Consider the following 12,084-nt stretch of genomic DNA (forward strand, 5'->3'; position numbering starts at 1 on the left):
TTGTATTTTGAAAAAAGTTTACAAGAATCATTTTATTAATGTATGCTCAATTGTGTTAAATTTCTGAAATATAGCCCAACTCAAATGATAAATATTTTCAGACATCAAAGATTCAGAACCAATAGCTCTAGCTTATTGTATGTTGTTGAGTGTATGTCTCCCCAAGTGAGTTTATAAAATGCAAAGTGTATCGTCCACAAATAGATTCGTAAGATTTATCCAGTTAAAAATAATTAGTATTAATTCTTCTTTAAAAGTCTGGTAGGATTCATCAGTGAAGCCGTCTAGTCCTGGTATTTTTTTGTTGGGAGGTTTTTGAGAACTGATTCAATGTCCTTAATAGTAATTTTGTCTGTTCGCGATTGTTTTATTTCTTCTTGATTCAGTCTTTTTATTTTGTATTTTTTAACTTTTTCTTTGGCCCATTGATTCCTTAGGATCGTGTTGTTTAATTTCCCCATATTTGTATATTTTCCAAACACTGTCCTGTTGTTCATTCCTGGTTTCTTACCATTGTGTTTGAAAAAATACTTAGTAAGTGAAGTAAATCAGAAAGAGACGGACATATCTATGTTATCTCTTATGTGGAATCTAAAATATGACACAAATGAACCTACCTATGAAACAGAAACAGAATCACGGGCATAGAGAACTGACTGGTGGTTGCCAAGGGGGAGGGGTTTGTGGGACAGATGGAGTGGGAGGTTGGATTTAGCAGATGTAAGATTTTATATATAGAATGGATAAAGCAACAAGGTCCAACTGTATAGCACAGAGAACTATATTCAATATTGTATGGTAAACCATAATGGAAAAGAATATTAAAAATATAAAAATATTAAGAATGTGTATGTGTGTGTGTATATATATATATATATATATATATATATATATATATGTAACTGAATCACTAAAAAAATACTTAGTATGATATCAGTCTTCTTAAATTTGCAAGACTTGTTTAGTGACCCAGCACATGATCTGTCCTGGAGAATGTTCAATGTGCAGTTGAGAATAATATGTATTCTGCTGCTGTTAGATGGACTGCTCTGTTTTTGTCTGTTAAGTCCATTTTGTCTAATGTATAATTCAAGGTCAGTACTTCCTTACTGATATTCTTTCTGGATGACCAGTTCATTGTTGAAAGTTGGGTATTAAGGATCCCTACACTTTTTTTTTTTTGTACTGTCTGTTTCTCTCTTCAAATCTGTTAGTATGGGCTTCCCTGGTGGCGCAGTGGTTGAGAGTCCGCCTGCCGATGCAGGGCACACGGGTTCGTGCCCTGGTCCGGGAAGATCCCACATGCCGCGGAGCGGCTAGGCCGGTGAGCCATGGCCGCTGAGCCTGCAGTCCGGAGCTTGTGCTCCGCAACGGGAGAGGCCACAACAGTGAGAGGCCCGCGTACCGCAAAAAAAAAAAGAAAATCTGTTAGTATTTGCTTAATACATTAAGGTCCTCCAATGTTGGGTGCATATTTATTTATGATTGTTGTCTTCTTGATGAGTTGACAACATTATCATTATATAATGACCTTATTTTTTTTTCTTGTTGCAGCTTTTGGCTTAAAATCTATGTTGTCTGCTATAACTCTAGCTACCCCTGCTTTCTTCGGGTTTCCACATGTATGGAATATCTTCTTCTAAAGCTTCACTTTGAGCCAATTTGTGTTTTTAACACTGAAGTGAGTCTCTGATAGGAAGCATACAGTTTGATCTTGTATTTTTAACTATCTAGCCACTCTATGACTTTTGACTAGAGAATTTAATATATCTATGTTTATAGTAATTATTGATGGGTAAGGACTTACCAAGGCCATCTTATTGTTTTCTGGATGTTTTGTTGTTTCTTGTTCCTTTTTTCCTCTTTTGCTGCCTTTCTTTGTGAATTAGTGATACTCTGTAGTGGTATGTGATGATTTCTTTATATTTTCTGAATCTACTGTAGGTTTTTGCTTTGTGGTTCCATGAGGCTCACGGAAAACGTCTTGTAGATACAACAGTCTATTTTATGTTGATAACAATTTACCTTCCATCAGATACAAAAAATCTACTCTTTTACTCCCGTCCATGAATTTTTGTATATGGTATTACAATTTACCTCTTTGTATACTGTCTACACGTTAAAATTATTATAGCTGCAGTTATTTTTAATAATCTAATTCTTTAACCTTTATATACTAAATTTAACTGTTTAACACGCCACCATATCACACTATTAAAGTATTCTTACCTAACTATATACTTACAAGTCTATTTTGTATCCTCATATGTTTTCATGGTCCTATTTAGTGTCCTTCTATTTTAGCTTGACGAACTCTTTTACAATTTCTTCTAAGACAGATCTAGTGACGATGAACTCCCCCAGCTTTTGTTTTTTGAAAAAAAGTTTTTAATCTCTTCATTTAAGGAGGATAGTTATGATGGATAGAATATTCTTGGTTGGCAGGGGTTTTTTTGTTTGTTTTTTTAATTGAGCAATTTGAAAACACCATCCCACTCTCTCCTGGCCTGTGAGGTTTCTGCTGAGAAATCAAATTTTAATCTTAGGAAGGTTCTGTTTTAAGTTATAAGCCTCTCTCCTCCTGATGCTTTTAAGATTCTTTGTTTTTGATAGTTGACAATTTTACTATAATGTATTTTGGGAAAGAATTTTTTTTATTTTGAGTTAAGTTTGTCTGGTGCCCTATGAGCTTCATGAACTTGGATATCCAAATCTATTCCCTGACGTGGAAAGTTCTCAGCCACTATTTATTTAAATAAGCCTTCTGTCTATATCTTTTCCTTCTAAGACTCCATAATTTACAGGATGTTTCTTTTGATGGTATCTATAGATCACATAGTCATTCTTCACTCTTTTTATCCTTGCTGTCTTCTGAGTGTATACTTTCAACTTACTGTCTGCTAACTCATGGAAAATTTCTTCTGCTTGATCTGTTTTGATATTGATGATGCTTATTGCATTTTTTTCTTGTAATATATTGAACACATGATATTACTTGAATTTAAGGCATACAGCATGGTGATTTGATACATTTACATATTATACTATGATTGCCATTGTAGCAATATTTATCACCTCTGTCGTGTCACATAATCATTATTTCTTTTTAAAAATTTTTATTGTAGTATAGTTGCTTTACAATGTTGTGTTAGTTTCTGCTGTACAGCAAAGTGAATCAGCTATACGTATACATATATCCCCTCCTTTTTGGGTTTCCTTCCCATTTAGGTCACCACGGAGCACTGAGTAGAGTTCCCTGTGCTATCCAGTAGGTTCTCCTTAGTTATCTATTTTATACATTGTATCAATAGTGTACATATGTCAATCCCCATCTCCCAGTTCATCCCCCCCCTGCTTCCCCCGTAGTGTCCATACATTCGTTCTCCAAGTCTGTGTCTCCATTTCTGCTTTGCAAACCAGTTCATCTGTACCATTTTTCTAGGTTCCACATATATGTGTTAATATACCATATTTGTTTTTCTCTTTCTGACTTACTTCACTCTGTATGACTGTCTCTGGGTCCATTCACGTCTCTGCAAATGGCAAAATTTCATTCCGCCTTATGGCTGAGTAATATTCCATTGTATATACGTACCAGGCCTTCTTTATCTATTCCTCTGTTGATGGACATTTAGGTTGCTTCCATGTCCTGGCTACTTTAAGTAGTGCTGCAATGAACATTGGAGTGCATGTATCTTTTTTAATTATAGTTTTCTCAGGGTGTATGCTCAGGAGTGGGATTACTATGTCATATGGTAGTTCTATTTTTAGTTTTTTAAGGACCCTCCATACTGTTCTCCATAGTGACTGTATCAATTTACATTCCCACCAACAGTGTGAGAGGGTTCTCTTTTCTCCACACCCTCTCCAACGTTTATTGTTTGTAGATTTTGTTTGTTTGTTTTGGCTGTGCTGGGTCTTCCTTGAGGCATGTGGGCTCTTCTTTGCGGCAAGTGGGCTCTCTAGTTGTAGCATGCGGGCTCTAGAGCAGGGGTCCCCAACCCCCAGGGTGCACTGATCTGAAGCCTGTTAGGAACCAGGCTGCATAGCAGGAGGTGAGCAGCGTGCAAGCAAGCAAAGCTTCATCTGCTGCTCCCCATTGTTCCCCATCACTCGCATTACCACCGAAACCATTCCCCCTCCCCCCGTCCATGGAAAAATTGTCTTCCACAAAACCACTCCCTTGTGCCAAAAAGGTTAGGGACTGCTGCTCTAGAGCACGAGTGCTCAGTAGTTGTGCTGTGTAGGCTTAGTTGTGGTATGTGGGATCTTAGTTCCTCAACCAGGGATTGAACCCGGTCCCCTGCATTGGGAGCATGGAGTCTTAACCACCGAACCACCAGGGAAGTCCCTGTTTGTAGATTTTTTTGATGATGGCCATTCTGACTGGTGTGAGGTAATAGCTCATTGTAGTTTTGATTTGCATTTCTCTAATAATTAGTGATGTTGAGCATCTTTTCATGTGCCTCTTGGCCATCTGTATGTCTTTGGAGAAATGTCTATTTAGGTCTTCCATCCATTTTTTGATTGGGTTGTTAGTTTTTTTTGCTATTGAGCTGCATGAGCTGTTTGTATATTTTGGAGATTAATCCCTTGTCAGTTGCTTCATTTGCAAATATTTTCTCCCATTCTGAGGGTTGTCTTTTCATCTTGTTTATGGTTTCCTTTGCTGTGCAAAAGCTTTTAAGTTTCATTAGGTCCCATTTTTTAATTTTTGCTTTTATTTTCATTACTCTATGAGGTGGGTCAAAAAAGATCTTGCTGCAATTTATGTCAAAGAGTGTTCTGGCAATGTTTTCCTCTGAGAGTTTTATAGTGTCTGACCTTACATTTAGGTCTTTACTTTTTTTTTTTTTTTTAATTTGGCTGCACTGGGTCTTAGTTGCTGCATGTGGGATCTTCTTTATGGCATGAGGGATCTTCATTGCGTCATGTGGGATCTTTAGTTGCGACATGCAGGATATTTAGTTGTGGCATGTGGGATCTTTAGTTGCGACATTCGGTCTCTTAGTTGCGGCATGCAGGATCTAGTTCCTTGACCAGTAATCGAACCCAGGGCCCCTGTATTGGGAATGCAGGGTCTTAACCACTGGACCACCAGGGAAGTCCCTTACATTTAGGTCTTTAATCCATTTTGAGTTTATTTTTGTGTATGGTGTTAGGGAGTGTTCTAATTTCATTATTTTACATGTAGCTGTCCAGTTTTCCCAGCACTCCTTATTGAAGAGGCTATCATTTCCATTGTATATTCTTGCCTGCTCTGTCATAGATTAGGTGACCATAGGTGTGTGGGTTTACCTCTGGGCTTTCTATCCTGTTCCATTGATCTATATTTCTGTTTTTGTGCCCATACCATACTGTCTTGATTACTGTAGCTTTGCAGTATAATCTGAAGTCAGGGAGCCTGATTCCTTCAGCTCCATTTTTCTTTCTCAAGATTGCTTCTGTGGGGACTTCCCTGGTGGCACAGTGGTTAAGAATCCACCTGCCACTGCAGGGGATACGGGTTTGAGCCCTGGTCTGGGAAGATCCCACATGCTGTGGAGCAACTAAGCCCATGTGCCACAACTACTGAGCCTGCTCTCTAGAGCCCCTGAGCCACAACTACTGAAGCCTCAGTGCATAGAACCTGTGCTCCAAAACAGGAGAAGCCACTGCAATGAGAAGCCTGCACACCACAATGAAGAATAGCCCCCACTTGCCACAACTAGAAAAAGCCCACACACAGCAATGAAGACCCAACACAGCCAAAAATTAATTAATTAATTAATTAAAGGAAAAGATTGCTTTGGATATTTGGGGTCTTTTGTGTTTCCATACAAATTGTAAAATTTTTTGTTCTGATTCTGTGGGAAATGCCATTGGTAATTTGATAAGGATTACATTGAATCTGTAGATTGCTTTGTGTAGTATAGTCATTTTCACAATATTGATTCTTCCAATCCAAGAACATGGTATATCTCTCCATATATTTTTGTCATCTTTGATTTCTTTCATCAGTATATTATAGTTTTCTGAGTACAGGTCTTTTGCCTCCTCAGGTAGGTTTATTCCTAGGTATTTTATTCTTTTTGTTGCAATGGTAAATGGGATTGTTTCCTTAATTTCTGTTTCTGATCTTTCATTGTTAGTGTATAGGAATGCAAGAGATTTCTGTGTATTGATTTTGTATCCTGCAACTTTACCAAATTCATTGATCAGCTCTACTAGTTTTCTGGTGGCATCTTTAGGATTTTCTATGTATAGTATCATGTCATCTGCAAACAGTGACAGTTTTACTTCTTCTTTACCATTTTGGATTCCTTTTATTTCTTTTTCTTCTCTGATTGCTAGGACTCCCAAAACTATGTTGAATAATAGCATAGAGTAGACATCCTTGTCTTATTCCTGATCTTAGAGGAAATGCTTTCAGTGTTTCACCATTGAGAATGATGTTTGCTGTGGGTTTGTCATATATGGCCTTTATTATGTTGAGGTAGGTTCCCTCTGTGCCCACTTTCTGGAGAGTTTTTATCATAAATGGGTGTTGAATTTTGTCAAAAGCTTTTTCTGCATCTATTGAGATGATCATATGGTTTTTATTCTTCAGTTTGTTAATATGATGTATCACATAGATTGATTGATTTACATATATTGAAGAATCCTTGCATCCCTGGGATAAATCCCACTTGATTGTGGTATATGATCCTTTTAATGTGTTGTTGGATTCTGTTTGCTAGTATTTTGTTGAGGATTTTTGCATTTGTGTTCATCAGTGACATCGCTCTGTAATTTTCTTTTTTTGTAGTATCTTTGTCTGATTTTGGTATCAGGGTGATGGTGGCCTAGTAGAATGAGCTTGGTAGTGTTCCTCCCTCTGCAATTTTTTGGATGAGTTTGAGAAAGATGGGTGTTAGCTCTTCTCTAAATGTTTGATAGAATTCGCCTGTGAAGCCATCCGGTCCTGGACTTTTGTTTGCTGGAAGATTTTAAATTGCTGTTTGAATTTCATTACTTGTGATTGGTCTGTTCATATTTTCTATTCTTCCTGGTTCAGTCTTGGAAGGTTGTTCCTTTCTAAGAATTTGTTCATTTCTTCCAGGTTGTCCATTTTATTGGCATATAGTTGCTTATAGTAGTCTCTTGTGCTCCTTTGTATTTCTGCAGTGTCAGTTGTAACTTCTCCTTTTTCATTTCTACTTTTATTGATTTGAGTCCTCTCCCATTTTTTCTTGATGAGTCTGGTTAGAGGTTTATCAATTTTGTTTATCTTCTCAAGAACCAGTTTTTAGTTTCATTGATCTTTGCTATTGTTTTCTTTGTTTCTGTTTCATTTATTTCTGCTCTGATTTTTATGATTTCTTTCCTTCTACTAGCTTTGGGTTTTTGTTTGTTCTTCTTTCTCTAGTGGCTTTTGGTGTAAGGTTAGGCTGTTTATTTGAGATTTATCTTGTTTCTTGAGGTAGGATTGTATTGCTTTACACTTCCTTCTTAGAACTGCTTTTGCTGCATCCCATAGGTTTTGGGTCATCATGTTTTCGTTGTCATTTGTTTCTAGGTATTTTCTGATTTCCTCTTTGATTTCTTCAGTGATCTCTTGGCTATTTAGTAGCATATTGTTTAGCCTCCGCGTGTTTTGTTTCTCATAGTTTTTTTTTTCCTGAAATAGATTTCTAACTCATAGCGTTGTGGTCACAAAAGATGCTTGATACTATTTCAATTTTCTAATCATTGTTTCTTTATTGTGGTTGGAAAAATTAAGATCTAGTCTATTAGTAAGTTTGATTATAATACAATAAAATTGTTTATATTCACTATACTGTGCATTGATCTTTAGGAATTATTTAGTATTAGTTAAAAGTTTGTACCCTTAAACATCTCTCTTATTCCCCACATCTCAGCCCCCTGATAACCAACATTCTTATGAGTTTGGCTTTTTTTTTTTTGGATTTTACATACAAGTGACATCAGGTAGTATTTGTCTTTCTCTTTTTGATTTATCTCAGCATAATGTACCCAAGGCCATCAATGTTGAAAATGGTAGAATTTCCTTCTTTCTAATGGCTTAATAATATTCATTGTGTGTATGTATATGTAGATAAATATATAGATGTAGGGCCTCCCTGGTGGCGCAGTGGTTGAGAGTCCGCCTGCCGATGCAGGGGATACGGGTTCGTGCCCCGGTCTGGGAGGATCCCATATGCCGCGGAGCGGCTGGGCCCGTGAGCCATGGCTGCTGAGCCTGCGCGTCCGGAGCCTGTGCTCCGCAACGGGAGAGGCCACAACAGTGAGAGGCCCGCGTACCACAAAAAAAAAAAAAAAAAAAAAAAAAAAAAAAATATATATATATATATAGATGTAAATATCACATCTTTCTTATCCATTCATCTGTTGATAAGAACCTAGGTTGATTCCATATCTTGGCTATTGTGGGTAATGTTGTAGTAAATATGCGAGTGCATATATCTTTTCAAGTTAGTGCTTTTATTTTCTTTGAATAAATACCAGAAAGTGGAATTGCTTAATCATATAATAGATCTATTTTTACTTTTTTGAGAAACCTTCATATTGTTTTCCATAGTGGCTGCAAAAATTATATCCCCACTAACAGTTCCCATGTTCCCTTTTGTCCACATCCTCACCAATGCTTATCTCTTGTCTTTTTGATGATAGCCATTCTAACGGGTGTAAGGTAATGTCTTATTGTGGTTTTGATTTGCATTGTACTGATGATTACTCAGGTTGAGCACATTTTCATATGTCTATTGGCCATTTGTATGTCTTTTTTGGAAAAACAAAAACTATTTCCTTTACCCATCTGTACATTGGATTATTTGGTATCTTGTGGCATTTTATGAGGTTTTCTAAATGTACTTTGATTGTATGCCCCTTTATTGAATATATAGTTTGCATTTTTTCCCATTTGGTAGGTTGACTTTTCATTTTGTTCATTGTTTATTTTGTTGCACAGAAGCTTTTAAGTTTGATTTATTCTCAGTTGTTGATTTCTGCTTTTGTTGTTTGTGCTTTTAGTGTCATATCCAAAAAAAAAATAAGTCACATCATCAAAACCAATGTGGAGGAGTTTCTTACATTTTCTTTTAGGACTTTTATGGTATCAAGTCTTAGGTTCAAGTCTTTGATCCATCCTGTGTTAATTATTGTGAGTTGTTTTATATAGGGGTCCAATTTTATTTTTGCTTACATTTATCCAGGTTTTCCAACACCATCTATGGAAGACACTAATATTTCCCCATGGTTGTTCTTGGTTACCTTGTCAAAAATTAGTAGTGTTCAATGTAGAGACTTTTCACCAACTTTACTAAATTTATTACTAAGTATCGTATTATTTTTGATGCTATTGTAAATCAGATAGTTTATTTTTTCAGATGTTTTACTACTTGTGTGTAGAAATACAAATGATGATGTATGTTGATTTTATATACAGCAATTTTACCTACTTTGTTGATTAGTTACAACATTTTGGGACTCCTTTGGATATTTTATATACAAAATCATACCATCTTCAATGAGAATTTTCTTCCTTTCTGATTTGGGTGCCTTTCTTTGTCTTTCCTGATTGCCCCAGCTAATACTTCCAGTACTATATTGAATAAGAGTGATTCAGTGGACATCACTGTCTTGTTCTTGTTCTTAGAAGAATAGCTTTTACCTTATTACCATCAAGTATGATGTTAGCTGTGGGCTTGTTATGTATGGCCTTAATTATGTGGAGGTATGTTCCCCCTATACTCAATCTGTTCAGAGTTTTTAATCATAAAAGAATTGCATTTTGTCCAGTGCTTTTTCAGCATCTACTGAAATGATCATGTGATTTTTATTTTTACTCTATTAATGTGGTGTATCCCACATATTTGTTTGTGTACCATTGAATCATTTGTTTGTGTACCATTGAACTATTCTTATATCCCAGTGATAAATCCCATTTGGTCCCAGTGGATAATCCCTTTCAGGTATTGTTGAATTTGATTTGCTCATATTTTGTTCAGAATTTTTACATCTATATTAATCACTTTTATTGGCCTCTAGTTTTCTTTTCTTGTAGAGTCTTTATCTGGCTTTGGTGTCCTGGAAATCCTTGCCTCATGGAACAAGTTTGGAAGTATTCCCTAGTCTTTCATTTTTTGGAAGAGTTTTAGAATTACTGGTATTAATTCTTCATAGGTTTGGTAGAATTCACCAATAAATTCATCTGGTCCTTGAGTTTTCTGTGTTGGGAGCTTTTTTGATTACTGATTCAACTCCTTATCATTGGTCTGTTCAGATTTTCTTTTTTTTTTTTTTTTTAACATCTTTACTGGAGTATAATAGCTCTACATTGTTATTCAGATTTTCTATTTCTTCCAGATTCAGTCTTTGTAGGTAGTGAGTTTCTAGGAAGTATCAGTTTCTTCCTGAGTATCTGATTTGTTGACATACAATTGTTCATAGTATTCTCTTATCATCCTATGTATTTCTGTAGTATGAATTATAATGTCTCCTCTCTCATTTCTAATTTTGAGTCTTCTATTTTCCTAGTCTAGCTAAAAGTTTGAAAATTTTATGTTTTTGAAAATCCAGCCTTTAGTTTATTGATCCTCTCTATTGATTTTCTTGTATATGTTTTATTTATTTCCACTCTAGTCTTTATGATATCCTAACCTCTGCCAACTTTGGAATAAATTTCTTTTTCTACATCCTTGAGGTGTAGAGTTAGATTGAGAGATTTCTAATTTCTTGTCGTATGCACTCATCACTATAAACTTTCCTCTTTGAACTTCTTTTGAAGCATCCAATAGGTTTTGGTATGTTGTGTTTCCATTTTCATTGGTTTTGAGATTTTTTTTTCGGTACGTGGGCCTCTCACTGTCGTGGCCTCTCCCGTTACGGAGCACAGGCTCCGGACGTGCAGGCTCAGTGGCCATGGCTCACGGACCCAGCTGCTCTGCGGCATGTGGGATCCTCCCAGACCGGGGCATGAACCTGCGTCCCCCGCATCAGCAGGCGGACTCTCAACCACTGCGCCACCAAGGAAGCCCTGGTTTTGAGATTAAAAAAAAATTTCTCTTGGCTTTCTTTTTTGACCCACTGATTTTTCAGAAGTGTACTGTTTAGTTTCTACATATTTTTAGATTTTCCATATATGCTCTTGTTGATTTCTAGTTTTATATCATTGTGTTCAGATATTTGGTATAATTTTGATCTTCTTAAATTTGCTAAGACATGTTTGTGTCCTATCATATGATCTTTCCTGGAGTATGTTTCATGTGCACCTGAGAACAAGTTGTTGGATAGAATGTTCTGTATATGCCTGTTAAGTCCATTTGATGTAAGGTATAGACCAGTGTTTTCTTGTTGATTTACTCTATGGATGATCTATCCATTGCTGAGAGGGGAGTATTGAAGTCCCCTACTATTATTTTATTGTCTATTTCTTTCTTCAGATCTGTCTTTGCTTAATATATTTAGGTGCTTTGATGTTAGGTGTGTATATATTTACAATTGTTATATCTTCTTGATGTATCGACACTTGTGTCATTATATAATGACCTTTCTTGTGTCTTGTTATGGTTTTTGGCTTAAAGTCTGTTTTGTCTGATATAAGTATGGCTACCTCCACATTATTTGTCTTCCACTTGCATTGAATATAATCATCCATCTCTTTACCTTGACCCTAAGTGTGTCTTTAAAGCTTAGGGGACTTCCCCTGGAAATGAGAGGATTTCCCTGGTGGTGAAGTGGTTAAGAATCCTTCTGCCAATGCAGGGGACATGGGTTTGAGCCCTGGTTCAGGAAGATCCCACATGCCGCAGAGCTACTAAGCCCATAAGCCACAAATATTGAAGCCCGTACACCTAGAGCCCATGCTCCACATGCTCCACAACAAGAGAAGCCACTGCAATGAGAAGCCTGTACACTGCAGTGAAGAGTAGCCCCCACTCACCACAATTAGAGAAAGTCACGCAGCAATGAAGACCCAACGCAGCCAAAAAATAAACAAATAATTTTTTTTTAAAAAGCTGAAATGAGTGTCATATATGCATAATATAATTGGGCCTTATATTTTTTTTATCCAGCCAGCCACTCTATGGCTTTGATTTGTGA

This window comes from Hyperoodon ampullatus, assembly GCF_949752795.1.
Source record: "Hyperoodon ampullatus genome assembly, chromosome: 1".
NCBI classification, from domain to species: Eukaryota; Metazoa; Chordata; class Mammalia; order Artiodactyla; family Ziphiidae; genus Hyperoodon; species Hyperoodon ampullatus.